This window comes from Frankliniella occidentalis, unplaced genomic scaffold (assembly GCF_000697945.3).
Source record: "Frankliniella occidentalis isolate FOCC.00 unplaced genomic scaffold, Focc_3.1 Scaffold1424, whole genome shotgun sequence".
NCBI lineage: Eukaryota > Metazoa > Arthropoda > Insecta > Thysanoptera > Thripidae > Frankliniella > Frankliniella occidentalis.
The window spans coordinates 4709-5379 of record NW_026268526.1 but is presented as its reverse complement, the minus strand read 5'-3'; positions in this window follow the sequence as shown (position 1 = coordinate 5379).

Genomic DNA, 671 nt, shown 5'->3' with positions numbered 1-671 from the left:
CCCCCCCCGCATCTTTACCATCACCGTCATCATCATCATCATCACCACCGTCGTCATCCTCATCAGCGCGATCCTCCCCGGGTCTTTTAACTGCGGCGCCCGTCTCAATTTCCGGCCCGGGGAGGCCCGTGATTGAGCAGAAACCGTTGCCCCAGTTATATTATTCGGCGTGTATTATATAAGGCTGTGCCGAGAGGAAACGGGGGAAAAAAGATAATATCCGCCGCCGCTTTCCTCCGAGCAAAGTCGCAGATCGAGCTTCGGATCGCCCTACTTTGCTCGCGGTGTGTATAGCGTTATTTGGTGGATTATCTTTTTCATCCCATCGCATTTGTCGAAGCGATGGAAAATTTCCAAGCCAAAGGTGTAGACGTGTGTGCAGTTTATATCCACACCACCATCCCTTACACGCCCCGCTCATCTATTTTTTTCCTACCAATTTTTTTGTCTCTATTTTACATGTATGCTATGCTATAGTAGTAAGGAGAGCAAGGGCTAGTAGTTCGATACCACCCCCCCCCCTATCCTTTTCTCTTTCCTTTCGTCTCCTCCGACATCCTTCCTTTCAAATTTCCATTGCCTTATCCTCATCCACCACGTGCGCCACTCCTCCGTCCCTTCAAAAGTAACGACCGAAAGGAGAGAGAGAGCGAGCGAGAGAGAGAGAGAGA